The sequence below is a fragment of the Acromyrmex echinatior genome, chromosome 13 (genome assembly GCF_024713525.1).
Source record: "Acromyrmex echinatior isolate Ae372 chromosome 13, ASM2471352v2, whole genome shotgun sequence".
NCBI lineage: Eukaryota > Metazoa > Arthropoda > Insecta > Hymenoptera > Formicidae > Acromyrmex > Acromyrmex echinatior.
Genome location: NC_141864.1, coordinates 11,877,616 through 11,890,705, shown reverse-complemented (window position 1 = coordinate 11,890,705; position 13,090 = coordinate 11,877,616). Strand labels below are relative to the sequence as shown.

The following is a 13,090-nucleotide window of genomic DNA, read 5'->3' as shown; positions in this document are numbered from 1 at the left end:
TATCTAAAAATTTATCTAGATACATGATTTAGATAAATCCGAAAATTTTTAGATACTTGAGAAAAACCATTCTTTTCGTATATATCTTCTGGGTACTGAGCTCTCTTCATCACGTCAAGATGTGAGAGGGAAAATATCATCTGAAAAATGTAATATACAAAGACTGAATCTCTTAAATATGATTAGAGTCAATGGGATGAGCTAGAAATTAATAGAAAAGAGAAATATTTTTTTTATTACCGACAAATAATTGCATAGTTACATTTTTTATACGGATCTTATAATAAAAGTGCATGAAAATAAAATTAATTAAATATTAATTACAAAAACTATAGGTATTAATTGTGAAAGCAGGAATTGCGTTATTTGCATAAGAGTATTTATATTAACGTAGCTTTTTTATAACTCGCGTAATATCGTTTGAAAAATAATCGAGTTATACTCAAAAGAGACAAAAATGTTACATTAAACAAAAACAGTTGTCGTTTGTAATTATCGCGAAATAGTAATAAATTCTATTTTTCCATCGCGTTTTAATTCCAAATGAATAAACCGTACGAAATATCTGTTACGTGATATATGATTGTCGTCTCAATTCTTTTATAAATAATTAGTCGTGTGAGCTAGTCGTATCATATCGTACTTTTAGTATTCAGTAAAATGCAATGTTTCATATTATTTAGTATTTGTCGCGATTACGTTTCAAAAAGAAATGTGAAGAAGAGCGACACGCGACACAGCTACCTGCCTGTGCGAGCTTCGATAATGGAATGACTGCGTGATAACTTCGCATAAACATGACGCGCCGCCTGCCCGCCCGCCCTTCCGTGCCAAAACAATCGCCAAGGTTGCGCGCCGATCATCGAACTGAAATATTAACGCAGAACTGAAATAGAACGCAGATTAAAGTTTCATAAATATAACAAAGATACTACACACTATTCACGCAATAAAGACAAATATTTTACGATTCCTTATGTTAAATCCATTTCCGAAAGTTTCCTTCCAATCTCTAGTAAGTTTCATTGTAAATTGGCCTTCTCTATTCCCAACACGTTAAAAAGCTTCATAAAGAGAGGAAAAGATGAACTTAACTTCCTATCCAATCAGAATGTTGTCTACAAGATCTCATGTGATGATTGTGAGGCGAGTTATGTTGGTCAGACAAAGAGAAAATTGAGCACGAGACTACACGAACATATCTCTGATATCAAAAAGAATACAGGTTCTCCTACTGTCATAACTGATCATCGAATCAATTTTGATCATAATTTCAAATGGAATGATGTGAGAATTTTGGACTGCGAATCTTCTTACAATAAGAGATTGGTGTCTGAAATGATTCATATTAAAAGACAGAAACAAGGCCTTAATAGACAAAACGATACCGAATCTTTACCCGATACTTATTCACAGATCATCCAGTCTCTTTCTCCCTCTTGATTGCTTTCCCTTCCCTATCCTTCTCTTCTCTCCCTACTTTCTCTCCCTTCCACTTTATTCTTTCCTTCTTATTATTTTTTTCCCCCCTTCTCTTTCTAGTTTTCCATTTCAACCTTCTTGTCTTTATATGTCGTACTTTATATCTTAGCTTCTTAGAGAGACGATCAATTTCGATTCCAATTGCATTGCCTAATCGATAATATCATTTCGACACACACATAAGATATTTATTATAAATTTATTTGTCTAAACTCATCATACATATACAATGAATGTCGGCAATTTACTCTTTTTTTTCTTATGTGCTTGTCTTATAATATCAAAGATAATTTTTGCCTCTTTCTCTTAATTTTGACTTATTATTTACGACTTATTTTGTACTTTTCTTTTTATTGTTTGCGACTCGATTTGTACTTTTCTTATTATTTTTATTTACTTCTATCGTTAATTTATTATTACAATTTATACTTGCTAACAGAAACATGTTCGTCCTTATACATACATACAGTTCGGAGGAGTACATTTTTGTCAACTATAATCGTTTGTTTGATTTCCTCTCAATTTGGAGCGAGCTTTATAGTTAATTTGCGTCCGAATGCGATTTTTACTTGATCTCTTATGTTTTTTATCTACGTTATAACTCTATTGTTAATTACCGTTATTAATTTATTTTGTCACACTAACTTATTTGTCACATTGAAAATGATCCAACTAGGATCGAAACATTTGTTTTGTTCACCTTCTGATTGTCAAATTATATTTTACGTTTTTAATTTATGACATAGTTTTATTTCAAAAAAATTTTTTTAACTACTCATACAGTTTGTCAATTTATGTTTTAGGCTCGTAGTCCTTTTTCCTTTTTACTTATTTTGATTTATTGAGCCTTATTATTTTTATAATGAAATATTAACACATATTACAAAATCAGTAAAATAATCTAGTTGTTACATTTTTAAGATTCTTCGATAAATATAGGCTTTGTTGCACGATCTTTGTTTTATTTCTTAGATTCGTACACACACAAAACTCATCTTAGTTATTTAAAATTGTGTTACAATAAGCGTTTAGTTTGTAATAATTTTATGTTACACGAAATCCGCGCAATATACACAATATTTTTAACAAAAGATTGACGCATTTTTGTTACTTTTGAATCGTAATTCCGTGATTTAATTAATCTAAATTGCATCGTATGCTTTCGATCTGAAAGTAGAGAATGATATGCAAAGCCATAGATGTGCTATCACTCATGACCATTAAAAAAGAGTATCTAAACGATCTAAATGTGACAATTCGTAATTTCTAAACTATCATATATTTCGATACTTATTTAGAGCATATGATAGTATAACTATATACGAATAGCAATCGCGATATGTTCACGGGTCGCAAATTACGAGCATTGATAAATTCGCGTTCGTAGATATTTAATTTTCGTAGATTAATGCGATATACGGAGCGTTACTACATGTATCTCGCTACGAAGTCGCCGAACGAATGCCGAAGTGATGACGTAGCAATCACCGTGCCGCGCGGCACGTTCCCCCACTCCTTATTGTTCGCTGCGCGCCGTTTGGATACCCAACTAACCCAACTAATGTGAAAAATATTCACGGTTTATTCAATTATTCATATTTTACACGATTTTGACAAACGGATATCGTCATTTCGCGCATCCCTGGCACTAGTTTAATCCTATATTATTTACGCAGTTTTTTTTATAAACTTTTTATAAATAATAATTGATAATTATTCGCGTGAGATATTTTTGATATTTTAACGGTACATTATGTCTCAATTTTCATTATACTTTAAAAAATAAAAAAAATATTTCAAATGATTCATATTTAAACAAAGAGAGAGAGAGAGAGAGAGAGAGAGAGAGAGAGAGAGAAAGAGAGAGAGGGAGAGAGAAGTTTTGATAATATTCTATACATCTTTTATAAAGATATATGCAAATTTTCTTAATATTGCGGAACAATTTGCGCTCAATACAGCTTTGGTTAAAAGTATTAAATGTCTTGTTAATCATTATTTAATTTTTCAGCAAAAAAATTAATTTATGATACTATTGCTGCAAATTATTCTGTATTTCAGAAATTCTTTAACCTTACATATAATGCCCATCATGGCTCGATAAAATAACTGTTACGATTTATTTAAAATAAAAAATATAAAATAAGTTTCATAAACTTATTTAAAATATAAAATCGTAGGAATCGGAAAAAACTGATACGACTTAATTAAAATAAAAAATATAAAATAGATTCGGGAAACTTATTTAAAATATTGAATAAGAAATAAGTTAGAAATGTTGTTATTTAAAATAATGAATACTAAATAACTTTTATTTTAGAATAAGATATGAATGATTCTGTTATTCACGTCTTATTCTAAAATAAAAGAGTTATTATATGGCTTACCCATGGACCTGCTGTTCTTGATAAGTTGAAGAAATAACCGCGCGCGCGCGGTACAAGATTTTCTTTTATCAACATCAGACGCTCAATCCGCGTCACAATAACCAGTTATACAGTTGAATTCGAATTTTATAGCGAAGTTTATATGAACGAGTACCTTTCATGTATCGAAAAATGCGTACTGCAGATTAATGCGCTGCTCCAAAATTAGAATTAAAGCAACTTACATCGTTCACGGCAAACATTATATCTGATCTTATTCCTTGTACTAAATAAAGTAGACTCCCAACGGCTTCTTGACAGAGAATATTTTTAACTTCTTCAATTTCAGTTTCAATTTTGGGAGACATAGAAACTAATAACTTCTGACTTGGATCGCTTGGAGTTGTAACTGACTTGCAGTTTTTCATGTAAAACTCCTTCAAGATTTGATCTACATAGTTATTTTAATCCAGGCAGATGGCATTTCCTTCATAACTTATGTGAAGTCCAATACACGTTGTAAGTCCTTCATTTTGAAGTTTCTTGATAGCATGGATTTTAACTTGTCTTTAATGTTTGCATGTTTTCAAAAAATAAGTATATTATCAACATATATGGAGACTATTAGCGTTAAATCTTCATTAAAATAAACAAGGATCAGATAGAGATCTCTTTAATCTGAATTTTAATTTGACGTCTAACTTTTGATTCCATACTCTGCCATTTTGTTTGAGTCCATATATAGCTCTTTTTAACTTGCAGACTCGACTAGAATTATTCTCGAACATTTCGAGTTACTGTATCTTCTTTTAGTTCACTTTGAAGGAAGACTGTTACAACGTCCATTTGATCTATCTTCAAGTCGAACTACTGCGCGATGAGACTCGAATGGAAGTGTATCATACAATAGGGCTGTACGTTTCTTCGTAATCAACACCGTATTGAGAACAATCTTTAGCTACTAATCTTGCTTTGTGTTGAATCACTTGCCAGTTTGATCTCTTTTTAATTTAAAGACCCATTTTGTCTTTATTACCTTCTTGTTTGATGGAAGTTGAACCAAATCCCAAGTTTTATTTTCTTCTAATGACTTGATTTTTTCTAATTCTTTCTTCATAGCTATCTTCCAATCATTGCTGTTGTTAATGCTTAAACCTAAACTTCTTCAATTGTTGTTGGTTTCTCTTCGAGTTAGTTATCGCTCTCAAATTAAATCGCGTAATAACGCGTTCTTAAAATCAAAGAGACTAATTACACGTTTGGAAATACAAACACTTAATAATTTTATATATTATGTAAATATATATATATATATATGTATCTATATTTATTACAAAAAAAAATTCAATTAATTTATTAACAAATTGTTTAATTTTTTGTACTATACTAGGATCTTACATTTCTAAATTACAAGAGTTATCCGATACTTCATAACTAACTAAGCGAATGATGTGAATGTAGGTAAGTGATATAGGTAAGTGTGTGTGTATTCGCGAACATTAGTGCGGGCCTAAAATATTAAATACAAAAAAAAGTGTATTAGGGTATGTAGATATGGCATGTTTGTGCGTGCGTGCGCGCGCGCGCGCGCGCGTGTGTGTGTGTGTGTGTGTGTGTTCAGGACTAAATTGTATTTATCTAATTTCGTCAATTAGATAAATACAATTGCATTGTTAATTTAAGAAAAAGGCTACTGGGACTAAGAAAGAATGGAGGGAGTGAAAACAGGTATAAGGGCCTCTGGGGATTATCGTGATGAAAGTAATAATGAGGACGGAGAGGGGGTTACTTTATTTAAAAACTCCATACACGTTAAATCAGCGGGAGAAGCGGGACGAGAAGAAGGGAGAATGTCAGGAAATATTCTTTGGGTTAACTGTGTCGAGACTGATTCTGTAAGGGAAGGAGACCGAGGGCGAGGGCTTCCGACTGGATGAATATCATTGTTGTTATTATTATTATTATTAGCTCGACTATTATTAGGTGTTGGAATTAATTCGTAGCGTTTTTTAATGAAAGAATGTTATTTATTTCACATGAGCATTAAAAAATACATTAATGAAAGTACTTCCCATCACTTGTAAAACGCTACGAATTAATTCCAACACCTAATATATATATATCGTTATTAATACTATTGTTATCTAAACTATTAGCGTTAATATTGCTATCATTATTATTATATAAGTATTATTGCTATCATTATTACTATATAAGTTATTGAGGTACGATAGATCTCGTCTAGAAACCAACGGGCTTCCCTCAGGTTGAGTTTGTAGGCGTTTAGATATGCGGAAAAGGCGGCTGATCACTTACTACGATTTTTAAATACAAAAATGTTAAGCTCTGTCTAAAAAAAAAGAAGGCAGATAATGAGAGAATGAAGTTTACGGATTGACGGACTTCTAAGAAGAAATCGATGAATGTGGGAGGATAAGGACGATAGGTGAGCTGTACAAGCGAAAAATTAAAAGTGCAGAGGCTAAAAGGGGGATTGGTTAAGATTTTTTTCTTGAAAGTGATTTAGTTAAGTCCCCGAAGTAAGTAATTGAAAAGAGGGACTTACTGTTTTCTGGAAGTGTATTTTCGAGGTTCTCTGACGCTTGAAGAGAACCTCGAAAGTCTCAATGATCTGGTGATGTCTTTGGTCGCTTAGAGCGAAAGGGCTTTTGGCAACGATGGAATGGTTGCTTCAGAATTTGCATTGATATTATAACTTTGAAAAATGTAACTACACAGAGCTGTACAGAGCTATACAGAACTGATTTTTTTTCTCTACCTCGTGTCTCGTGATGTCGCGATTTATATAGGCAGTTTTTTGAAGGTGGTCTTTAGTAAGGTGTCTGGAATTAGGAAATCGAAGATCAGATTCATAGGATTTTTCCTACCATTTAGTATGGTAACAATTTTAACTAGTCATTGGAAAATTGCTCTTAAGTTGGCTTCGCCTTGTGCTGTAAGTTCCGATTTTTTCTTCTATTCTCATTAGTGGTTTTCGTAACGAGAAAAGAATGTGTTGTGGATTATCGGTTTCTTTTCTTATCATTGTTATAACTGGAAAAAACCATCTACGTTTTATTCCTGGATTTAGTTAATTGTAATTTGTGTTGATTTTTCCCAATATCGGGAAAAATAATTGTTTGATTTTTTAATTTTAAAAAACATAAAAGATGAATTACAAACTTAAAAATATATATATGTCATCAAGAAAAATTAATATAAAATATTTATTCAACATAAATTTTTAAGATATATTACACAACATTTATTAAAAATTGTCGCATCTATAACAAGAAAAGAAAAATACTGATAATTCAATCACATAAAATTGGCAATTTTTTACGGAATAACTGCTATTATGAATAACATGTTTCAATTTTTTTCTTCTTTCTAATTTTATAGAGATTCATCACATTTGTAAAATAAACTTGATATGGCATCTTCCCTCGTAATTTTTTTGTTACCAATGCGGAATAATTATGATGATAAAAATGAACCTAAAAAATAAAAGGTACAGAGAAAAATATCTGCCCCGCCAACTATCATTAACGTAACATTAATATGTTAGAATAAGTAAAAAGGAAAAAGGGCTACGAGCCTAAAAACAATCAACATAAAATGACAAACTGTATAAATAGTTAAAAAATAAAATAAAACATGTCATGAAATTAAAAACGTAAATTATAATTTGACAATCAGAAGGTGAACAAAACAACGTTTCGATCCTTGTTGAATCATTTTCAATGTGACAAATAAATTAATAATAGAAATGTAACGTAGATAAAACGTAAGAAATTAAATAAAATTCGCAGTCGGACACAATATTAACTATAGAACTCGCTCCAAATTGAGAGGAAATCAAACAAACGATTATAGTTGACACAAATGTGCTCCTCCGAACCGTGTGTGTGTGTATGAGGACGAACATGTTTCTGTTGGCAAGTATAAATTATAATAATAAATTAACGACGGAAGTAAATAAAAATAATAAGAAAAGTACAAATCGAGTCGCAAACAATAAAAAGAAAGGTACAAAACAAGTCGCAAGTAATAAATTAAAATTAAAAGAAAGAGGCAAAAATTATCTTTGATATAAGACAAGCACACAAGAAATAATAATGACGATAGAAAAAAGTGTTAGGAATAGAAAAGGCCAATTTACAAAACATACTGGAGATTGGAAGGAAACTTTCGGAAATAGATTTAACATAAGGAATCGTAAAATATTTGTCTTTATTACGTGAATAATGTGTAGTATCTTTATTATATTTGTGAAACTTTAATCTGCGTTCAATTGTAGAGAAAATAAAGGAAAGAGGATAACGATTGTTTGAAAAAGTATGAATAGCATCTATCAAATTTTTTTGTTGGAACCATGGATGTGATAATAGGATAATTTTGTCAATGAAATTGATGAGTACCTTTTTTATGGCACAGAGGATGATTTGAATGAAAATTAAGAAAAACGTCTTCCGGAAAACGTCTTTTTATGATAAATGTCAAATATAATTCTCTGATTATCTAGAACAAGCATTGTATCAAGAAAACTCAATCTGCCACTTCCAACCTCTAAGATAAACTGCAATCTCATATGAAAAGAATTAAAAATGTTCAAAATGTCATTGACAGTATCATGGAAGCGTGAACAGAATATCGTCTACATATCTAAAATAGAACAAAGGTTGTGCTGACAATTTTTTAAGTACTGTTTCTTCTAGATCTTGCATTACAATGTCGGCGATTATCGGAGATAACGGTGAACCCATCGAAGTGCCAAACACCTGTCTGTAAGTTCTATTGTTAAAGGTAAAAAAGGTAGAATCTAAAATGAATCTAACAGTAATAATAAACTCATTTTTTGATATGTTTGTCTTTGCCGAGATGTAAACCCATCTCCTATCGATGCTATTTAATGCTAATTCAACAGGAATATTAGTAAAAAGGGATATTACATCCAACGAAGCCAAAACATAATTAGGATCAAAAACAGAACCATTTAAATGCTCAACTAAATGGAGACTGTCTCTAATGTAACTGGGAGCTTTTGGAATACTATACTAATTAAATTGTGTAAAAAAAGAGAAAAATTATATTATATAATGGATTGTTGACACATGAAACAATCACTCTGGGTAACCCTTCTTATGTATTTTAGTCAGACCTATAAACTCTATAACACCATCGGATGTAAACAATCTACGGTATGTTAGTTCGTCAATAAATTGATCTCGCTTCCATCTCACCAAAAAAGTGCGTAAGTTTCGAGTTAATTTTTTATTTGGATCTTTATTAACAAAGGCGTAAGTGTTTGTGTCTGAGAGAATCTCCTCCATTTTTGATACATAGGCATTCTTGTCCAGAGCAACAGTGATATTACCCTTATCGGCGTTTGTATTAAGTATATTAAGATGGTTATTAATAAAACTCTTGATAGTGCGTAACCATTCCAAAATTAGTTTGTCAGTAGATGTAGAAGAAGGAAAATTATTGTGAAATCTATTGAGAATTGGAAGGGAATTATTCCTGACAAAATTAATGATATTATTAGCACGACCAATAATATTATTTTCGATATGTTTAATGAATTCAATCAAGGTACTGTCTTTGTTGTATTTATTGATTGGAAGCCCGAATTTTTCGCCAAGTTGCAACAGGTAACGAACTTCTAAGGGAATGTCAATGTCACTTAGATTGATTAATATGTTCAAATTTTGCGACTACGTAATCGTTACGTACACTCGCATTATATTGATATTAAGTGAAAAATTATAACATTGATGTTATTTCTGTTGATGTTTGGGAGTTACATTATAAAATTTTTTTTATGCACGCTTCGGTACTAACAGTAAAGTTGATTTTGAAGGTTTCCAATCAGGAATTCCAGTAGCGTCAATCTATTTTTGTCTCAAGTTTGGATCTTGGACAAATATTGTGCAGCAATAACCTTCTTTATTAGAGTCTGAGCATCTGATATTTTATAATATGCACAAATCCTGTTCAGATATCTAAAATGTAAAAATTCGTAGTTTTATTTCATGTGTATATGTGAAATAAAGAAAAGTATACATTTCCAAAATTAATAATATGTATCACTTACAAAGACCTTATCAATTGTAAAATTGAGAAGAAAATTGCAGCACAAGCTACTTTTGCAGTCATTTAATCTAAACGACATATCCCCACCATGGCTTTACGGAACTTGACGAATCCAATCAGAGGAGAACGGGTCACGTAATGCAATGTGTTTTACTCTCTCCCTGTGAGGTTCTTTAAATCGGACACGGCAGTATTTTCTGATTGGACCCGATCAGACACAGACTCGATTGGATACGGACTCGATCAGATACAGACTCGATCGAATATACAGCGTTGCATTAGGATACGGACCCGATTGCACACAGATCCGATTGCGCACAGATCCGATTACATATCAACTCGATTGCGCACAAATCTGATTGTGCACCGATCCGATTGCGCACCGACCCGATTACACACAGACCCGATTGCGCATCGATCCGATTGTGCATCGACCCGATTGTTCACCGACTGTTCTCACATCCCACTGGGTTAGAAATATTCCAAGCAAATACTGTCTACGCTGCAACTTCTAAGCTCCAAATGGGTAGGATATGTTATTTTTCGTGCGCAATTGGATCCGTGCGCAATCGGGTCGGTGCGCAATGGGATCCGTGTGCAATTGAGTTTGTGTGCAATCGAGTCCGTGTCCGATCGCGTCTGTGTCCGATTGAGAAATATTGCCATGTCCGATCGATAATGTGCACAATCGGGATACTCCCCGTCCCGAAAAGTGATCATCTGAATTAGATCGATCGAGATGTCGCTTTCGTTCCACAACACTGTTCTGGTAGTCTGCATGTAGACCATACCAATTTTACATGAAGAATGCTCCATTTTTGATGCAGATGCCATTTTTAATGACAATTTACGTCTCCCTATTATTGTCAGAGCATGATGTTAAAGAATAACTGTCTGTATTTTATGTGTGTTTGGTTGTATGTGCGTAAGGGTGTCGTTCCATAGAGGAAATTGGCAACGGAACGGAACTCGTGGAATCAACACGATGAATAACAAGCATTCCGTATTCTTTCTTACGCTTTTTCTAAATCCTTTATATGCCATTGAATGGAATAAGCGGAAGCGGAATCTAACACGCGGAATAATATAAAACAGGGCTCGATAAGATTTGCACTTCTCAGTCGATTTTCAACTTTGTTCCGCCTTCCGCTATTCCCATCATCTCTCGCGCGTAGTCCAAATGCCACTCGACGTTCAGGAGTGTATGACGCTCGTAGATATGAGGTACATCCACTTTGGGCCCTCATGCTGTAAACTTCATTCTATATTATAAAAATAATAAGGCTCAATAAATCAAAATAAATAAAAAGAAAAAAGGGCTACGAGCCTAAAACATAAATTGACAAACTGTATAAATAGTTAAAAAAGTTGAAATAAAACTATGTCATAAAATTAAAAACGTAAAATGTAATTTGACAATCAGAAGGTGAACAAAACAAACGTTTCGATCGTAGTTGGATCATTTTCAATGTGACAAATAAATTGGTGTGACAAATAAATTAATAATGGTAATTAACAATAGAGTTATAACGTAGATAAAAACATAAGAAATTAAGTAAAATTCGCATTCGGACGCAAAATTAACTATAAAACTCGCTCCAAATTGAGAGGAAATCAAACAAATGATTATAGTTGACAAAAATGTGCTCCTCCGAACCGTGTGTGTGTATAAGGACGAACATGTTTCTGTTAGCAAGTATAAATTGTAATAATAAATTAACGATGGAAGTAAATAAAAATAATAAGAAAAGTACAAATCGAGTCGCAAACAATAAAAAGAAAAGTACAAAATAAGTCGTAAATAATAAGTCAAAATTAAGAGAAAGAGGCAAAAATTATCTTTGATATTATAAGACAAGCACATAAGAAAAAAAAGAGTAAATTGCCAACATTCATTGTATATGTATGATGAGTTTAGAACAAATAAATTTATAATAAATACCTTATGTGTGTGTCGAAATGATGTATTATCGATTAGGCAATGCAATTGGAATCGAAATTGATCGTCTCTCTAAGAAGCTAAGATATAAAGTACGACATATAAAGACAAGAAGGTTGAAATGGAAAACTAGAAAGGGAAGGGGAAAAAAAATAATAAGAAGGAAAGAATAAAGTGGAAGGGAGAGAAATTAGGAAAAAATTAAAATTATCAAATTCAAAAATTAAACCAATCTCTTACGATCCCAAAGACACTAATTATCCTCCTAATATTCAACTCGTTGTTGATAGGTGCTTGTACAATAGCCAATCCAATTTCGAGAGAATTGATATTGCTCCCGACGGTTTTGATGGGACTCCTCCTTTAGACTCTTTACGGGAAAAATGGTTTGTCAATTTGAGTGACATTGACGTTCCCTTAGAGGTTCGTTACCTCTTGCAACTTGGCGAAAAATTCGGGCTTCCTAACAAATACAATAAAGACAGTACCTTAATCGAATTTATTAAATATATAGAAAATAATATCACTGGTCGTCCCAATAACATTATTAATTTTGTCAGACATAATTTCCTTCCAATCCTTAATAGATTCCAAAATAATTTTCCTTCTCCTACATCCACCGACAAATTAATTTTGAACTGGTTGCGCACTACCAAGAGATTTATCAATGACCACCCTAATATACTACTTACTAACCCCGATAAGGGTAACGTCACTATTGCTCTGGACAAAGACGCCTACGTATCGAGGAGATTCTCTCGGACACGAGTACTTACGCCTTAGTTGATAAAGATCCTAGCAAAATATTAACCCGAGGCTTACGCGCTTTTTTGGTGAGATGGAGGCGGGATCAATTTATTGACGAGCTAACATACCGTAGACTGCTTACATCTGATGGTGTTATACCTAGAGCTTACGGCCTAACTAAAATACATAAGGAAGGTTACCCATTGAGAGTGATTGTTTCTTGTATAAACAGTCCATTATATAACTTTTCACTCTTTTTACACAATTTAATTAGTGACAGTATTCCAAAAGCTCCCAGCTACATTAAAGACAGTTTCCATTTAGTTGAGCAGTTAAATGGTTCTGTGTTTGATCCTAATTATGTTTTGGCTTCGTTGGATGTAATATCCCTTTTTACATTCCTGTTGAGCTAGTGTTAAATAGCATCGACAGGAGATGGGTTTACATCTCGGCGAAGACA

At 32.5% G+C, this 13,090-nt stretch overlaps 1 long non-coding RNA gene across 1 annotated transcript; it reads right to left on the bottom strand.

The window, feature by feature from the left end:
* Window positions 1-7,131: 7,131 nt before the first annotated feature.
* LOC147907655 (uncharacterized) lies at window positions 7,132-12,037 on the bottom strand. The gene is made up of 3 exons (XR_015547216.1): window positions 9,946-12,037; window positions 9,693-9,853; window positions 7,132-7,345 (listed from the first exon to the last, which is right to left on the bottom strand). It is a non-coding gene; the product is annotated as an uncharacterized LOC147907655 (long non-coding RNA).
* Window positions 12,038-13,090: the final 1,053 nt, after the last annotated feature.